The 19,303-nt window shown below is 49.0% G+C and overlaps 1 protein-coding gene across 3 annotated transcripts in view; it reads right to left on the reverse strand.

The window, feature by feature from the left end:
- The window catches only part of ARHGAP35 (Rho GTPase activating protein 35), a 115,946-nt gene that overhangs the window by 14,752 nt on the left and 81,891 nt on the right, over nt 1–19,303 (reverse strand). The window lies entirely within an intron of this gene.

The raw sequence follows: 19,303 nt of genomic DNA on the forward strand, positions 1-19,303 counted from the left end.
CTGTGCAGCTTGCAGGGGACTCCAGGCACTGCTGGTCAGCTTGGCTCTCCCTCTCTCCAGGAAGGAAAGTCCATTCTGCACCCCTGAGACCGTGGTCTAAAGGACAACGGTCAAACCAGCCTGGGGTCCTTGCTGGAGCTCAGGGTTTTGAGCGACCCTGACGAGCTGGCGGGGCACTGTGGAAGCATCCTAGAGCCAGGGCTGCACGCCAGTGGGCAGTGCAGGCACTGCAGAGCAGACCAGGCCTCGAAGTCAGTTATCGCTGTAACTAATGCCGCTGGAGAGGCACCCGCTGGGCGAGACAAAAGCAGTCAGTCAGTTTCTGGGGCCCTAGATTGGTGGCAGGTGAACTCTGAAGATCATGGAAACAAAAGTCATCAATTCTTGGCCTAAAAGCTGTTAACTGCACATGGGCCCTTTCACCCCAAAGACAAGGGCATTAACGGACCGGCCTCAAGGACGCCCTACCGTGCAACGACTTGCTACCAAGAAGCCCCATAAGTGCATGCCTCCCTCTGGGAGACAACATTTCCGGCGCGGTCGCCATGCTGTGCACTGGGCTACACGCTCCCCGCAGCCACCACTCATTTAATGATGGCGCCATCGAATCCTCAGCCCTTTATCGTGGGAGCCACTGGATGAAGAGAGAACACAGATGAGGGAAGTGGGGTTCGGAAAGGGGAAGTCCTTGGCCTAAACTGCACAGCTGCTAAGAGGCGGCAGCATGGTCTCAGTCCAGGGTCCCCACACTATTCAGAAGGGGCTTGCCGTTTAACCCCCATCAGGCTGGCATCCAGACCACAGCCGCCTCTGCCCCCGCCCCCGGAGAAACACCACATCTCTGTGACGCCCACAGGCCCTCAGTATTCTGGGCAGCTTTTGAGATGGTCCATGCCCTCCAGAAGTCAGAGGTCAGCATGGCCCCAGCTCACCATCCACAGTTAGTAATTCTACAGTAATTCTCTTTCCTCGGTGACTTTTCTACACTATTCTCAGATACTTAAACTTTCTACCTGTTGCACATCTCAGGTAACACACGTCACATGCTTCAACATGAAATCATCCACATTTTGACAAGCCCTGGGTATGTGTCAACAGATTCAAATCTCACCCTCTAGGTTGACAAGAAATCACTATACTTTTCCCTTTATCTGAATATCAGCCCCTCTCGAATATAAAGAAAACAACGGTACAAACGCGGGAGCCTCAAAAGTCCTCACGGACATGTCCACAGTGCCTGTGCCCCAGCGTGGAGAGGAGCTCTCTGAACGGCAGCGACAAGATTCTGACAGCCTCAGTCCACTTACAATCTCTGGCAACCTGCGCACAGGAATCCTCGGCACTGTCTCCTAGTGGCCACCTGCCCGGTATCACAGGGCTGAAAACACACCGCAAATTAGCTATCTGGAGACCATCAAGGGTGCAGGCCCGCTGAAACGTCACTGGATGGATGATCAGAAAAATGGAAGCGCCTGAAAGTGCAAGGCCAGCCCCTCAGCACCAGCTAATCACCACCTCAGTATCTCCTGTAATCTGGATGCAAGCTTCTGTTACGAAACCCCACTTTAAAACAGCAATTCTGCCACCGACCTATACAACATGGCATAATTGAGGAAAGATATCATTTGCTTGGCCAGAACAGTTGTTCGCAGCTATTCATTAGACATCAATAAAATAAAAACAGAAACCTTAGGGCAGACGGCCAACTGCCAGTGAAACTGAGGGCAAGCGACACGGGTGAGAACCTGGAGGCTGGGCAGAGTGAGGCAGCTCGCCGAGGACCCCAAGGCCAGAGCAGGAGAAGGGCTAGGGCCTGGAGCACACCCCCACACGGAGATGCTGGATCCCGAGCAGTGTGCACCCCGGGACCCAGAGACCCACCCAGAAACGCTCCAGGGCTGGCTCTGGCTCACACCTGCCGGCGGAGAGCAGTGCCTCCTTGCCACAGGCCTGGTCCGCGGCCAGAGGTCCAACTGAGAAAGCTTCAGCCATAAACTCTGAGGCATCTCCAAAGACCCAGTATCTCGGGAACAGGCCTTGCTTCTTTCTTCTTCTTCTTTTTTTAACTGAGCTCCACTGGTTTCTCTGGGAATCTTTTAATCTTGTGTGAATAAAACAAGAGAAAGTTCGGAACGGCCAAGGTTGCTGTCTTCAAAAACCTAACAATTTCTATGAAGAACAGTTCTGTTCTAATGACTCTAGAGAATAGAGCTACGACTAGAATGGGAATGACAGGAAGGCAAATAGTCTCTCAATATGTAATCTTAGCTACAGCGGTCACTCATCATGAAGGGCCAGAGCTTTTGAACTCCCTCATTGGACAACCATCTGTTTGGGATGCTACTTTTCTTTTTAGAAAGATTAATACCTGGTCTAAGCAGACAGTCAATGATGACCAACCATTTACTCAATGCTTACTATATGTGAGGCACATGATGCTGAGTCCTTATCATGCACTTCTACACGGGTTCTCACAACATCCTCTTCAGAGAGATTATTACTAACCTCATTTTAAGATGGCAATGCAGAGGCTAAGAGGTAAAGTAATACTTGCAAGGTCAGAGAGCTAACGAATTACCATCTGAAGCCCACCTGCTTCTGGAGCCTGAGTTCTTTTACTGTGGTGTTTTCAATCACACACTTTCAAACTCGAGCATGCAGCAGAATCAGGGCTTGTTATAATCTAGACTACAAGGCTGCTGCACCTCTAGGGTTTTGGATTCTGTTGGTTGGGGGCAGGACCCAAGAATCTGCACTGCTGACATGTTCCCAGGTGGTGCTGCTGCTGCTGGCCAGGGAATCGTGCTCTGAGGACCCCTGTCGCTCTAGAAGACAGGACAGGTCTCCAAGTCCCCCCGACTCTTAAAAAAATCTATGATTCAAGAATATTTGGAGGGGAGAGAATACACAAGGAAAAATAAGTACCAGAGACTAGGAATGTAGCATTTCCAAAAAGTATTAATATTAGCACCTTTTATTCGTAAGCAAGGTTTTTACACATTATTTAAACCATGGCCACGTGTGATTTTTCAAAAGAATGTTAAAAAAGTAAAGAGAAAAACAACGAAGAGGCCTTATTTTTCTCTTTCAGTATTTACTGAGCACCCAGTCTGGCAGGTGAGCTCCTTTACAGAGCTGCAAGCCGTGGTCCTCCTCAAAAGCATCTCACCGACAAAAGGCTAGTTCTGCTCAGTCGCGTCCAGCTCTTTGTGACCCCGTGGACTGCGGCACGCCAGGGTTCCCTGTCCATCACCAACTCCTGGATCCTACACAAACTCATGTCCGAGTCGGTGAAGCCACACCACCTCTGGAGGACCCACCAGCGGCAGCCCCGAGGCGCTCCCCGCGGGCCAAGGCCTGGCCTCGTTTACCCCCGACCGCCCGGTCCCAGCGGCTGAGGTGCCTGCGGCACGTGGCACACTAGGAGCATCAGCAAAGCGGACACGGGGCTCGCAAGAGCTTGGAGACAGCGGGGAGACTCCACCTTCTGCTCGGCTATGTGTCCCGTTTTCTGAAATGGGCAAACAACCCTTCATTCCTGGATCCCAAGTACTTCTGCTCAGCCCCGGCGCTCTGGGCCTCAAGTCTTGCCGTACTCCCCCTGGCCAGGCTTTCAGCCCTGCTCACACACCCCAGGACTCAGTTCCTCCTGAATTTCCTTTCTAGCAACAAATCAATACTTCCTCCAAGACAAACTCTGACTTATTTTTCACTTTCTATATTTAGAAATAAAACTCAGCACTTTAGTCCTTAAAAAAAAAAAAAAAAAAAAATCGGTGTTGCCAATGCTCTAAAATACCCCACAGCAGACAGGCTTTAATTACTAGAGGACGAGTCGACTTTTAAGGAAATGCAGCTAATAGACCATTCTCCTTTTCTTTCATGTGTCCCAGAGGCAAGCCGTGGGCAGGCTAAGTTTCAAGGCCAGAGGGCTGCTGAGAACTCAGGGAGAGAAAGGAACCCCTCTCGAGCATCAAGTCCAAATTGTCTTGAAGAGGGCTGACCTCTCTAACCAGAGTAAGAAGCCCCTACTCTGGGTCAACTGCCAACAGCATCTCTTTTGAGATGCTCCCACTGCAGCACCCCCACCACAATGGAGGGTAAAAGGGCTAGGGTGAGGCTGAGCATCTAGGTTGGAAGCCACTTACTAGCGGTGAGACCCTGGGTGACTATGCTTCCATTGCCTTCTCTGCACCGCACAGGTGAGTGTAATGAAGTCTTGGCGCAGGGCTAAGGGAGGAGCTATGGTCCTAACGATCTAAGTGGAAAAGCAAGCTGGCAAGTGGAGGACACCTGAGTTGTGCCATTGGGGGGATCCCGGATGCCGACTCTTAACTTCTGCTCCCCTGAGTCTATGATGGATTAACTTCACCTTCGGAGACTACTGCAAGGAATAAGTAAGATAACTTATGTAAAGCCCACTGTCTAACGCCTGCCTTTTTTTTTTCTTTACCTTTTAACAAGCTGCAACAGCAGCACCTGTCTGTAGGCATGGCCTGCTCTAAGGACCCAGCCAAAACAGGCCAGTCGGCAGACAAATAATAAAACATGCATTGGCTATTTTACTTCAAGTATTTTTCCTTTAAATATTTAAACAGAATTTTTTTAATAGCACAAAGTTACACGTAGTTTCACTATATGTTTTGTTTTTTTAGTAGAGAAATTAAGATTTTTAGTTGAAGTTTCAATATCTAGTGTTTTTTATTAATCATCTACTTTATACGCAGTGGTTGTACACGTCAGTCCCGATCTCCCAGTTCATCCCAGTCTCTCTTCCCCGTGGCATCCATACCTTTGTTCTTTACATCTGTGTCCCTGTTTCCACTGTGCAAATAGGTTCATCCGTACCATTTTTCTAGACTCAATATACGCATTAATACACGATATCTGTTTTTGTCTTTCTGGTTTACTTCATTCTGTGTAACAGTCTCTACGCATGTGATCTCAGTTTTGATCCTGGCTCTCTCGTAGCTGCTGGGTGACTGGGAAAAACTGTTCGACCTCTCTAAGCCTTGGGTTCCTCATCAAAAATGGGGCTGTTTATGAATGACTATGCTTCATGGCAAATAGATGGGGAAACAGTGGAAACAGTGTCAGACTTTATTTTGGGGGGCTCCAAAATCACTGCAGATGGTGACTGCAGCCATGAAATTAAAAGACGCTTACTCCTTGGAAGGAAAGTTAAGACCAACCTAGATAGCATATTAAAAAGCAGAGACATTACTTTGCCAACAAAGGTCTGTCTAGTCAAGGATATGGTTTTCCCAGTGGTCATGTATGGATGTGAGAGTTGGACTGTGAAGACAGCTGAGCGCCGAAGAATTGATGCTTTTGAACTGTGGTGTTGGAGAAGACTCTTGAGAGTCCCTTGGACTGCAAGGAGATCCAACCAGCCCATCCTAAAGGAGACCAGTCCTGGGTGTTCATTGGAAGGACTGATGCTAAAGTTGAAACTCCAGTACTTTGGCCACCTCACACGAGGAGTTGACTCACTGGAAAAGACTCTGATGCTGGGAGGGATTGGGGACAGGAGAAGAAGGGGACGACAGAGGATGAGATGGCTGGATGGCATCACCTACTCGATGGACGTGAGTCTGAGTGAACTCTGGGAAATGGTGATGGACAGGGAGGCCTGGTGTGCTGCGATTCATGGGGTCGCAGAGTCAGGCACGACTGAGCAGCTGAACTGAACTGAATTGAGATGTTGTGCATACTCAGATTACAGGTATGAAGAGCAAGTAATACAAATGGCTGGCATACTGAAATAATGATGATGATGATAATAAAACAGTAATAGTAACAGTTAACTTTTGCTGAGGGCTTACTATGTGCCAGGCACTTTCTTCAGCTCTTCACTAGAATCATCACGGTGAATCCACCCGGTAATTCTCTGAGGTAAACAGTGTTATTTTTATCCCCATTTTACAGAGAGCGGGCAGCAGCTCAGAGAGGCCAAGTCCAAGGCCAGAGAGCTGGGTGTGTGGTGGGCGTCCGCTCTGCGCTGGCTCACTCTTGGCTGATTGTGCTTCCCTCCCAGGTTAACTCCCTATTCCCTTATCCTTTAAATATCACATGTTGGCTTTACCCTGTAAATCCCGGGTTCATTCCTGTTCCTCCCTTGTTCACTCAGGCGCATTCATCTCCTCCTTCACACCCCTCAGCGTTCTCACCTGTCAGCCGGAGGAGCAGGGAGAGCCAGGGAAGAGACGCTGCCTCTCTCTGACCGACGGCAGCCAGTGGACTGAGTCCGCACTCTCTTCCTTCTGAAGTTCTACTGCTGATCACACTGAAGCAGCCCCCCAAGGTCCCCTGCCGCCTTCCTGTTTCGGATGTGCCTGGAATGCTTTTCTGGCTCTTCTGTTCCTTCAACACTAAGGTCACTCTGGCCCCTCCAGTGCCTCTTTGTTAGCTGTCTTCCCTGGGTAATTCCCTCGTCAATCAAGATTTGTTTCTGGCAACGCCACCCCTCCTTTCTCCCCCTGACAGAATGCTCTAGCACTCTATTATGACAGCCTGACCGGGTGTTAGCCCCACAACCGGGCACTGTGGCGCTATAAATTTCCAATGCCATTGTATGTACACGCAGCCGTGTCATAAATCTCGAGGCTGAGGAAGAAGGGAGAGGAGAGACCTGGAGGGGAAAAGATGAAAATATCACACCAGGTCTGGGGCATCATACGGCTCTAGCATCTGGCTGATCCTCTGTAAGCTGCCCGGGCACTTACTGTCAGTCACTGTGAAGGAGGGCTTCTGGGCCCTGCTCTGAGCCCTCCAAGGGGCTCGGTCCCTGACTTTCAAGAAGACGCATACCCCAACAGATGTGTTTTAGAAAACCACCGTGACGAAGTCAGCCTTAGGCCAGCCCAGAGTGGATACTGCTGGTTCTGGGTAGCCTAGGATGGAGGAGGGGAGAGGAGTGTGACCTAGAATTGAGGGGAGCAGAGTGGACTCTGCAAGGCAGACACTGATATGCAAAGCCAGGAGCAGCTGGGAGCCCCAGCACATTCGAGCCCAGTGGCGTGGGGGACGGCAGCGTGACTCAGAGGCGAGCTAGTGCCGCCCCAGTGTGGAGCTGGGGCTGCGGGTGGGGCGGGGGTCCTCACTGACCGAACCACAAGCCACCAACAAAGAAACAGTTGCGCTAACAAACAGGTACATACAACCCACCACCACCACCACCTCCATGCAAACAGTGCCAGCTCCCACTCCACAGCAGGGCCCCCAGCAGATTCCTCGTAAGCATTAACGAGGGCACAGGTGAGCTTCTTTCGGGCTCCTGATTCTCACCAAGTCATGAAAGGTTCAAAGATGGCACCCATCACAGCCCAGCGGCCCTCCTTTCCTGGCCTCTTTCCTCACTAAGAAAGGACACTTCATAGGTTAGAAGCCTATATGTAACACTGGCAGAGAATCTGATCGTGGTCCCGCCAGCCTACAGTCCTTGCACTCTGTGTCTAGGATACAACACAAAGCTGTCCACACGTGGCCTGGGGGGCCCGCACCACACCCGACTCTGCTGCCCCACCCAACACCCATCACACTGGCCTTTCAAGGCCTCCTAGTGTGACCCCCCCAACTGCCTTGAAGACTGCCTCGCTTCTGCCTCCACTTTTTGGACTGGCTAAACCCTGTTCCCTCAGAGGTCTCCCCTGACCCCCAGATTAAGTAAGTCAGTTAGGAGAATAAAACTGCTTATATTTATGCAACACACACTGGGCCAGGCCGTGACCAGCATTTCACACACATGATCTCCGCGACCCTCACAGTGGCCCCGTGAGCTGTATCCTACTATTACGACTACTCCCATCCGGCTTCAGAGCCCAGGTGTAACCACTGCATCTACTATCCGCATACTTTCTCTATACAGCATTGGGTACAACCTGAAAGTCACTGGACAGCTGTGTGACGGCTGCATGTCGGCCCCCTGAGGAGAGAGGGGGCATGTGTTTCAGTTACCCTTCTATGTTCCTGGACTTGGCACAGTAACTCACGCCTGGAGAAGGCATTCGCTAACTATCCAAAGAAAGGAGGGAAGGGGGGAAACCTGCCTGATAATAGAAGCTCAGTTTCTCTGACTGAAGAGAGGGAGGAATGGACTAAAGTGGTTTGCTCTCGACCAGCCCCGTGCTTCAAGGCATCCTGGCAGGCCCTCCTTGCTCATGGAATACAGGAAAGAGAAAGTCTGAGGCCTGGCCAGCACGGAGAAGTGTGTCACAAACCAGGGCGCCCAGCTCCTGCCTGCCTTTGTGGACTGGTTCTCCCCTCTGCCACTCCCTAGAGAAGCTGAGGGGACCGAGTGAATTCCTGCGCTCTCCAGTGTAAGCCATTGGCTGTTCTAGGTGTGGTCTCCCCATCTGGGCTGCTCACTTTTACAGATCAGGTCAGTGGCATGGCTTTGGCTGAGACCCCTACAAGAGGGCTGCGCCTCCTCCTGGAAGCTAGACAGAACCCCCCACCCCCCGCCACGCACACCCGAGCAACCACTAGGGGAGGAGGGGGAGCGAGAGAGCGGGTGCTGCTCCAAGGGCTGCCCTCAGCACGGCCTGCTGGCACACACGGCCTCGACTCGTCCTGCCGCCTCCCGGTGAGGGCAGAGGGGCCTGGCCACCGAGGTGCACCGCTGAATGGAGGGAAAGGGTGGTGGGAACAGCCAGGCAAGGCAGGCCTGCTGGAACTGTCTCGGGGAGCTGGGCTTCCACCCAGATCATTTCTGTCTTGGATGGAAGGGCAGGACTACTCTGTGAAACAGGCTTTGCTTCTCTTTGGCTGCCTGGCTCCCCAGGCAGCTTGCCAGGGCATGCTGTTCCGATCAGGGCACTGGGTCCCGAGGAAATCCGCGAGCGCTGCCGAGTCACAGCCACGTGAACTCTGCTTATCTGAAGAGCCCAAAGTGGAGCTGACTGCCTGCCTTTATGGCGAGGAGGCATTTTTGGAATGCAAATGACTTGTGTTTAACTTTAAGCAAGGAGAAACCAGGAGGGTGGTGAGACACGGGCACATGGGGAACAGTCATGGCGAAAGCTTCGTCTTAGAACTATCTGGATAATGAGAAAGCATAACCAACAAACCTGGAGTTATCGGGGCAGGGAAGGGGTTGAGGAACACAGAACCCCCATAAAATCACAGCACATGCAACCACATACCTCATATTTTAGCACTTTATCATCAATTCAAAGCAGCATAAATATGGCAATTACTCACATAAAGCCTGTTGGTGTGTTCAAGCTGTAACTGCACCTATTAAACTGTTATAGTGATAGATGGGAGGATCTCTACTGAAATTAGCAGCCTTTTCTGCAAGACAGAATTACATAGATCCAGGCTGACTGCAGCGAAATAACTAGATTTAACAGCTCTAGACCCGCCAATTCTCTTCCACGAGAGCTGGAGAAAGTGTCTATGATAAATATGAAGGGAAATATGGAGGCTTTTTTAGGGCAGCTGTTTCCCAAGTGGGAAGAACTTGGTAAAATGTGAATCTGTTCGGTCTGATGCTGTAAAGCTCACAGCTTTGCCCGCCCGAGCACAGACGGGCTGGAACATGGGTCCTTTCCACTGACGGCTCTAGGTGGCCTCTGCCCAGAGGCCTCCAGGGTTTCTGTTTCCTCTCTTCTGTGCGATGATCACTGTCCTCTAAGTCACGGGAGGAAAGCTGAGAGAGTAAGGTGCCCCAAGGAGAGAGAGCAGAGTGCTCCCCACCTTGGCAAGAGGAGCTGGCCTGGGGCTGGGGTCCCCCTCCTGCTCCTTCCCAGCCTGAGGCCACTGGCCAGGCCAGCCCTCAGCGTCCACAGAGGGCAGAGGAAACCCACCCGCAAGGTCTTAAACGCAGGAACCCCGTCGGGAGGCGAGGGCAGGGGCGGTGTGGTATAAAAGGAAATGCAACTTCCCTGGTGGCACAGTGGCTAAGAATCTGCCTGCCAGTGCAGAGAACAGTTCAACTCCTGGTCTTGGAAGACCCCACATGCTGCGGAGCAACTAAGCCCAAGCGCCTAGAGCCTGTGCTCTACAACTGAGTGCTGCACAAAGGGCAGCCCTGTGCCGCGGCTGCAGAGAGCGGAACAGAGAGCAGCAGGGCCCCACGCAGCCCAAGGAGCCACGGGAGGCACCTGTTTGGCCTCCATCCCCGGTTCCGGACACAGAGCTCCTAAAACCCTTGGAATTTCCTCTTTTGTGTCTTCTGCTATCCATAACAAGCCCCTTGTAACCTGAAACCTGAGTTTATGATAATGAGGTGACTTTTGAGAGGGGAACCTATATGGCTTCAGGATGGGGGCTAGTCACCAGAAAGACCAAACCTTGATTACAAGAGTTAGAACTTTCAGCCCCACGCCTCACCTCCAGCAGGGTACAGGGGCTGGAGACTGAACTCAGTCACCAAAGGTCAATAAGGAATCAGTCATGCCTATGTAATGGAACCTCTATGTAAACCCCAAGCAGGGTTATGGAGAGCTTCCAGGCTGGTTAACACACCAAGGTGCTGGGGGGGTGGCATGCCCACGCACAGCTCTCAAGGAAGCAATCTGCATCTTCATCTCACAACTGCAGAACCGGAGACTTGGAGAAGTGAAGGAAGGCGCTCAGGGTCACACCTGCCCTGCGGCCCACAGGTGCCGCTTTGGCCCCTCTCTGTGCAAGGCTCTGTGCCAAAGGCCAGGGCTAAATAAAGACCGTTTCCCAATTAGAGCAAGCAATCTGGGGGTTCCCCAACAGATGTGGGAATCAGCTCCAGTGAGAGTCTGGCCTTCAGCCCTGCTGTGTCCTGGTGGGGCAGCACTGTACGGTGCTCTGAGTGGCTGCAAAGCTGAAGACAGAGGCCCAGCACTTAGCTTGAGCACTCAGCAGCCATTTTCTGCTTACTGTTTGGTGGGGTTTTGGAGGCAGCTCCAGCAAAGCCCGGGTGGTGTCTTCTGAGGGACTGTGCACCACCGGGCAAGTGCTCCCTGACACGGGCGTCTGGGCCTAGCGAGGACAGATGAATGCTACGCCATCTCCCTGAGGGGACGGGCAAATCCAGGGGAGTTATTAAACTCCAGCACCCAGGAGGGTTGTCTATATTCAATCCATAATATGGAGGTGAGACGCTGAAAACGTGATAACTCACCTAAAGCCAGACATCCTGGAATGTAAAGTCAAGTGGGCCTTAGGAAGCATCACTATGAATAAACTAGTGGAGGTGATAGAATTCCAACTGAGCTATTTCAAATTCTAAAAGATGATGCTGTGAAAGTGCTGCACTCAATATGCCAGCAAACTTGGAAAACTCAGCAGTGGCCACAGGACTGGAAAAGGTCAGTGTTCACTCCAATCCCAAGGAAAAGCAATGCCAAAGAATGCTCAAGCTACCTCACAATTTCACTCATCTCACACACTAGCAAAGTGATGCTCAAAATTCTTCAAGCCAGGCTTCAACAGTACATAAACTGTGAACTTCCAGATGTTGAAGCTGGATTTAGAAAAGGCAGAGGAACCGGAGGTCAAATTGCCAACATCCGTTGCATCATCAAAAAAGCAAGAATTCCAGAAAAGCATCTACTTCTGCTCTATTGACTACACCAAAACCTTTGACTGTGTGGATCACAACACACTGTGGAAAATTCTTAAAGAGATGGGAATACCAGACCAGCTTACCTGCCTCTTAAGAAATCTGTATGCAGGTCAAGAAGCAACAGTTAGAACTGGACATGGAACAACAGACTGGTTCCAAATCAGGAAAAGAGTATGTCGAGGCTATATATTGTCACCCTGCTTATTTAACTTGTATACAGAGTACATCATGAGAAATGCTGGACTGGATGAAGCACAAGCTGGAATCAAGATTGATGGGAGGAATATCAATAACCTCAGGTATGCAGATGACATCACTTATGGCAGAAAGTGAAGAAGAACTAAAGAGCCTCTTATGAGGAGAGTGAAAAAGTTGGCTTGAAACTCAGCATTCAGAAAACTAAGATCATGACATCTGGTCCCATCACTTTATGACAAATAGATGGGGAAACAGTGGAAACAGTGACAGACTTTATTTTTGGGGGCTCCAAAATCATTGCAGATGGTGACTGCAGCTGTGAAATTAAAAGACGCTTGCTCCTTGGAAGGAAAGTTATGACCAACCTAGACAGCATATTAAAAAACAGAGACATTACTTTGCCAACAAAGATCCATACAGTCGAAACTATGGTTGTTCCAGAGGTCATGTATGGATGTGAGAGTTGGACTATAGAGAAAGCTGAGTGCAGAAGAATTGATGCTTTTGAACTGTGATGTTGCAAAAGACTCTTGAGAGTCCCTTGGACTGCAAAGAGATCCAACCAGTCCATCCTAAAGGAAATCAGTCCTGAATATTCATTGGAAGGACTGATGCTGAAGCTAAAACTGCAATATTTTGGCCACCTGATGCGAACAACTGACTCATCTGAAAAGACCCTGATGCAGGGAAAGATTGAAGGTGGGAGAAGGGGAAGACAGAGGATGATATGGTTGGATGACAACACTGGCTCAATGGACATGAGTTTGAGCAAGTTCTGGGAGTTGGTGATGGACAGGGAGGCCTGGCGTGCTGCAGTCAAAGGGGTCACAAAGAGTGGGACACGACTGAGCAACTGAACTGAACTGAATATACTATAGCTGCTACAGTAGGTACTCCACTGGGCTGCACAGAGTCTTTAACCTCTTGCAAGGAGGAAACTCCTCTCACTTTGATCACTTGATGAAGACTGTAGCTTATGGTCCAGCCCCAGTGCACACGCACGCACACACGTACAATCTCTACACTGAATTTCAGGGGTTCACAGGCCTCCAAGAAATGTATCCATAGTCTCCAGGTTATGCACCTCTAAGTAAAAATAAACCTGCACAGTCCTTCAGGTCATAGATTCCAGGGGTTTGAAAATCTGCTCTCCCGCAAGCTCTCTGCTCCAACTGTCCCCCAGACAATAAACGCTTAAGCAAACTCCAAAGATGGCTCCTGTGGCAGCAGCACCCTGCAGCTGCTGTAGGGTGAAACTTGTGCGTTTTGTTTCACCTGGGCAAAGAAAAAGAGCAGCGAAAAAAGCACAAGTGTAGACAGACTCACCAGTGAGAAATCTTTAAGGATCAAGCCTCAAGAATTCATCCTGTATCTAGTGATTATTTCGTTATCTCCCCTAATCTATTACAGGACAGAAGATATCACTTATTCCCTCAGTAAACACCAGGCGCCTACAGTACATCAGGTGCTATGCCAGGTGACGGCAAAGAAGAGACAGTCTCTGCTCTTGAGGTCCTCAGTGGAGAGCTGTGAAAACAACGTGATCTGGTCTTGATCACTTCAGTGCTGCTCATCCCTTAAGTCCTAACAAGTCTACTTCCCCGCCCTCTGATCTCAGCGTTGCGGGAAGGAAAGTGACAAGGACGACGCAGAGTGGTGACCGCAGGCTGCGCTGGCAGCAGAGAGCCGACCGGCTCTGCCAGCAGCCACACCTCCCTCACTGGGGGCAGCTGCAAGGGCGGGCATTCAGGGGAGGAGTCCTGAAAATGGAGGTAACCTCAGAAGCCTAACCTAACCCAACCCAAGAGGACTTGTAGCAAAGAGATCTAACAATGGCGTGAGCACATCTTTTTCAGAGGGCAAGGAGAGAAAATGGATTGCTTTTTTTGAGGCTGACAACACCCCACAGACAATTCATTCAGCTGTTAGTTAGGAGAGGAAGGTCAAGCTCTCTGTCCTGTCTTTACACCCTTGAAGGGAGAGTCTTCCCTAACCATCTGCCTGTTGCTGCTCAGATTAGCCTGGATGTAAACGTTCACTTAGTCATGGAGCCTCCAAGGCTGTCTCCGCCCTTGCTCCAGGTGGTTGAACACCACCTCCCCGAGTGCATCCGGGAGAAGAGACATCACCAGGGAATGAGGAGTCTTTGTCAGAGCAGGTCTCTTCTCTAAGGACCTCTGAATTCAGACAGACTGCAGGGGACTGAAAAATTTTAAGCACCAAATCCCCTGGGATAAAACATCTATCCGCCTAGCCTCCATTTATTATCATCAGCATTATTATTATAACAGCTTTTTTGGGGGAGGGGGACATGCCACATGGCTTGCATGGTCTTAAGTTTCCTGACCAGGGACTTGGTCACGACAGGGAAAGCACTGAGTCCTGAGCACTGGGCCACCAGGGAATTTCCTGCAATAAGCTTTACTGAAATATAATTCACACAGCACATAATTCGCCCACTGAAAGTATACAATTCAATGATTGTTTGTAAATTTTACAGAAATGTGTAACCATTATCCACAATCACTTTTAGAACATTTTCATCAATCTCAAAAGAAACTTCAGACTCTCCCACCTGTACACCCCTGGCAACCACTATCTACTTCCTGTCTCTGTACATCTGTCTACTCTGGACGTTTCATGTAAACGGGATCCTAAAATATTTGGTCTTTCGTGACTGACTTTCTTTCACTCAGTATACTGTTTTCAAAGGTCATCCCTGTTGTAATACACATAGGTACATCATTCTTTTTTTATGGTGGAATAACATTCTATTGTATGGACAAACCATAGTTTGTTTACCCACTCAGCTGCTGGGCATCTGGGCTGTTACCACTCTCTTTGCCTATAATGAATAAAGCTGTGTCTCCATGTTATTATGGTTATTACTATTCTGGCCACACTTGTGCGGCACGCGGGATCCCAGTTCCCAGACCAGAGACTGAACCCAAGCCTCCTGCGTTGGGAGCGTGGAGTCTTAACTGCTGGACTGCTAGGCAAGTCCCTTATTTTGGAACTCTAAATTCTAAAGTCATTTACACACACGTCCCCCAGCTCAGGAAAGGTGCCCCTGAATCTTCACGGCGAGCTGCACCCCGGGGACACTGTGCCTCCACCAGCCCTGGCTGCCGCCTCTCCTTCCCCTGCTCTGCCGGCGCACACCTCCCTTCCTTCGGAGCCCCTCTGTTGCAACATCCCACCTGAAAGGTTTCACAGGTTCCTGGACTGTTAGCAATACACCCTTTACCGTTCCCACTAAGAAAGCAGGGAAACTAGTTCCCACTGAGAGGCTGCAACTGTGCTCAAGACCTTACTATTTTATGCATCTTTTTACTTCTCCCTTTCTTTAGACACAATCCCACGTTTCCGCTGAATGGCACTTTTGTGGAAAGAGGTCTTCTGAATGTCTCGACACTGTTCATGCGTTCAGAATCACTTATGAGAGCCCTGTGTCCTTGGTTTGGAGAATACAATGATGAAGACCCAGTCCACTGCCTTAAGGAACTTAGGCTCTATTGAGGCCGGAGGACAGTTAGGGCCCCGCGTGGACATGCTCACAGAGCACTGCAGAGCATGGGGTGGTGGGCACTGGCCCGGAGGACAGGCCAGAGAAGGACTCCAGAGGGGACTCCTGGGAGCCACCAGCAAGCAAAGGCACTGCGGGTGAGAAACAGCTCGCCAGCTGAAGGCTGCTCCAACCTGTGCGGCTGAAAGTCATCACGGGATGAAAATGGAAAGAGGTGAGGCTAGACACCAGATTCTGCTGGCAATGGTATTCAATTTTACCCTGAAGGTAATAGAGAGCCACTGAAGAACTTTAGACAAGGGAGGTGGCGTGATCGCGTTCATTTTAGGGAGATATTCACAGCAGTGTGGATAAAGGGCTGAGCAGACCTGAGACCAGAAGGAGAAAGCCCAATTACCAAGAGGCTATGATCATAAACCAGGAAGAGAATGAGACTAATAGCAGTAGCAGAGGCCAGATTCGAGACCACTTAAGTGGGAACAACAACTGGATCGATTGATTAGGCTGAGTGATGTCGGGAGGTTACAAGGGAATGACCTCTGAGAGTTCCCGCAAATTCTCTCAGAGAAAAACCTCTGAACCCTGCCTTCCCACTGATGAGAACAAGGGCTAATAAACCTTCTCAGGGGCATCAAAATATTTTTCCCCAATAAAATTTTAAAGCACCTTACGGGTGAAGAACCCAGAAGTCCTAGTGGCCTGCCCTCTGGTTTCCACACAGAAGCACATCCTTAGAATCCTAGGGAACCAGGACAGCGCGTCTGAAAACCCCCGGCCGATCCTGAACGCTGAGCCTGATGTTCAAAGATGCTAGGCAACACAGCTATGTGGCCAACAGCACCTTTCCCCTCTACACCTGAATCTCCTTCAGGCCACCTTCCCTACCCAGAAGGTTCTTTCCCATCCTTTCTTTGTTACAGAATCCAACTTTCTTTCAGGCCGAGCCCCCAGCCCTGACACTAACAAGCCAGCTCAAGGGATTTTCTTCTAATCCTGACTCCACCTAAAGCTTAAGCATCACAGACTTAAGGCAAACTCATACCTTGAACATAAGTTCGATCCCTGGGTTGGGAAGATCCCCTGGAGAAGGCAACAGCAACCCACTCCAGTACTCTTGCCTGGAAAATTCCATGGACTGAGGAGCCCAGTAGGCTACAGTCCATGGGGTCGCAAACAGTCAGACATGACTTAGCGACTTCACTTTCACACCTTAAACTATTAATCTCCTTTTCCATGTAGCTGTTTTCAAAGGGACTTGGCCTTAGGCTCAGGATCTCCTCAGCACTGAAATTACTCCTTAGGCCCAGATACTTACAGGCTGACAAACTAATTTACTGCACTCAAACCACCTCATCAACCTTAGAAAGTGAAGACAAACAAATACAAAGACTAATTATGAGTAAAATGAAGAGAAAAAATACAGAGATAACATGATCTTGGATTCAAAGAGCATTTACTAAACAAAGATGTTCAACTGCATATCAAACATAAACCAAATTAAAATCTCAATGGAATAGCTAAATACACTAAAAATAATTCAACAAATCACTTAAGACACTTTGCCAAAAGAAAAAAAAGTAGCAAAACTAACTTTAAAAGATCCAATTGAAAAATACCACATAGAGTCTGGTTGGAAGGTTGGCCTGTAGACCCTGGTGGTTGTCAGGCATGCAGGAGAAGCCAGGCACTGGGGCTCGAGAAAAACAGAAGCTTTGCCGCCAACTACCTCCTTTACTGAGACCCCTGTGAGGGCGACATCAACTGTCTTATGATCTCTGAACCTGCAGCACCTATGGGGGCCCTGGCACATAAAAAGCCTTTTCATTTTTAGGACAGTGTGAGGCTACAGAATATTCTGGTAAAGAGCTGAAAAAGATGAATTCTACCAGTTATTAGAACGCATGATAAAATAAGAATTTAGGACACACAATTCTGGAATAAAAACAAGAAAGTGAAATCTGTAAAAACCAAACAAAAACTTAGAAAAGAACCAATTTTTAGGATTTCACGGTAATTATCACAAGATACAGGGGAAGGATTAAAAGGTGGTACTACGATAACTGAATAAAAATTTAGATCAATGCTTCAGATTTGAACAGGTTATCAGAGACTTACCAGGACTATGCATTTCTGCAAAAAGTTTGTGAGTCTTTTAAAGTCTCACCTTGGGCTCATGTTGCTTATGCCTGCCTATTCATTCCTTTCAAAGAATTCACATATTGAATAAATATGGGTAAAATCTTCTTCCACTAAACTCCAACAAGCCACATCAACTCTTGTGCTGAATGGAAACTGCCCCTGACAGTCATGTATTACCCTAAATCCAGAGGGTCGGTTAAGTCAGACAGAACTTGAAAATAATTTTGGCACACTTTTTCAACAGAGATTGACCAATGGTGCAAAGGAAGACAAAGAAAGATGCCACCCGAGCAAGTTCGCAAAATAAATTAGCAATTGAATCTTCTATTTACAGTAATCTCATCTCTGATGACATGACACACAGCAGTATCTGGGCAACAGGGTATCAGAGCAACAAATCACTATTTGAAATCACACTACCTCGGTGACAGTACACTAAATTCCATGTGCAGTGGGGACAGAAAAATCACCAATACCGTCATATCCTTTCACCGTCATATCCTTTCAGAAGGCAACAATCTAGGAAGACAAGGTAAAGATGTGAAAAGTGTAATCAAATTGAAGACAATACAAGATAGGCTATAAGGCAGATCTGAGGACAGTGACTGCAGCCATGAAATTAAAAGACGCCTACTCCTTGGAAGGAAAGCTATGACCAACCTAGACAGCATATTAAAAAGCAGAGACATTATTTTGCTGCCAAAGGTCCATACAGTCAAAGCTATGGTTTGTTCAGTAGTCATGTATGGATGTGAGAGAAAGCTGAGTGCAGAAGAATTGATGCTTTTGAACTGTGGTGTTGGAGAAGACTCTCGGGAGTCCCTTGGAATGCAAGGAGAGTAAACCAGTCAACCCTAAAGGAGATCAACCCTAAATATTCATTGGAAGGACTGACACTGAAGCTCCAATCTTTTGGCCTTACAGGCTGATGCAAACAGCCAACTCACTGGAAAAGACCCTGACACCAGGAAAGATTGAGGGCAGGAGGAAAAAGGGATGACAGAGGATGAGATGGTTGGATGGCATCACCAACTGAATGGACATGAGTTTGATCAAACTCTGGGAGATGGTGAAGGACAGGGAAGCCTGGCGTGCTGCAGTCCATGGGGTCGCAAAGAGTTAGACACGATTGAGCCAGTGAGTAACAACAAATAAGGTGCAGCACGGCGCCTGCTAAGCAGAGCACACAGACAATGTCGGCAGAGAAGCCCCGAAGAGGGAGAGGGAGGCCAACAGGAGTCAGGATGACCAGTCAGTGAGAAGGCGTGATGCAAACCTCATCTCTGGTAACAAACTGATTTGCTGAGGCCACAGTGGAGGAGGGCAGAGGGTGAAGGTAAACAAAAGGGGTGAAAGCAATGAGGTGGGCTAGGGGCCTGGAGTGAGGTCCCACATGGGAATTTTCTACTGAGAGTGCCCACTTCCAGAAGACCCCCTTTGGTTCAAAATCAGGACTTTTCAATTTGGCGTCCCTTCAGTTTCATACCCAGAATGTCTTCCCCCAGCTCTGTATTTACCAGTGCCTCTTTAGACTAGATCAGGAACTGTCTTTAACACTTCCTCCACGTGTCACGGATGTTTAAGATTTAAGAGGCGGCCAGTCTGGACTTCGCTCAAGTTTGCACAAATCTCTTGGTATTGTCAGGACATGGACTAGACCATGATAAGGCTGTCTTACATTAAGAGGGCTGTGTAATTTAGCCACTATCTCTAACTCATGATCGAACGGGACGTCCGACACAGATATACTGCTAGCACTAGCAAAGTCAGTAGGTGTGCTCATGCCAGCAAACGCTCAGAATGCATCTTAATCTCCAATCAATTTCTTGACCACAAGGAAAATTTCTGACCACAGGAAATGCTTGAATAACCAGCTATGGTTTGACTCACAGAAG

The sequence above is a fragment of the Oryx dammah genome, unplaced genomic scaffold (assembly GCF_014754425.2).
Source record: "Oryx dammah isolate SB20612 unplaced genomic scaffold, SCBI_Odam_1.1 HiC_scaffold_13, whole genome shotgun sequence".
Classification (NCBI taxonomy): Eukaryota; Metazoa; Chordata; class Mammalia; order Artiodactyla; family Bovidae; genus Oryx; species Oryx dammah.